This window comes from Anarrhichthys ocellatus, unplaced genomic scaffold (genome assembly GCF_004355925.1).
Source record: "Anarrhichthys ocellatus isolate YVR2014 unplaced genomic scaffold, GSC_Weel_1.0 scaffold2864, whole genome shotgun sequence".
Lineage (NCBI taxonomy): Eukaryota > Metazoa > Chordata > Actinopteri > Perciformes > Anarhichadidae > Anarrhichthys > Anarrhichthys ocellatus.
The window spans coordinates 1-299 of NW_022282838.1; positions in this window are offsets into that span (position 1 = coordinate 1).

Sequence of the window (299 nt, forward strand, 5' to 3'; positions counted from 1 at the left end):
CCTTGAATGTTCCTTTCCACGCATAATGCGCCACTGCCATACTTTGTTGGAATCCATCTTTTTGTGGTCTTCCAGACTGCAGGTGTCCATGTTGTCCATTACAATGATCTATTCTTCTTTGTCGTCCATGTCATTCTTTCCTGTAATCAGTTCATGAGGAAAAAAAGGATACATGATCAACAATATATCTTAGCCTGGAGTCATACACAATTTAAATGTATTCATAAATATCAGACATTTTACACTTACAGGTTCTCAAATGTGAGGATTTGCACTTTTGTCACCATCTTGTTGTGAAC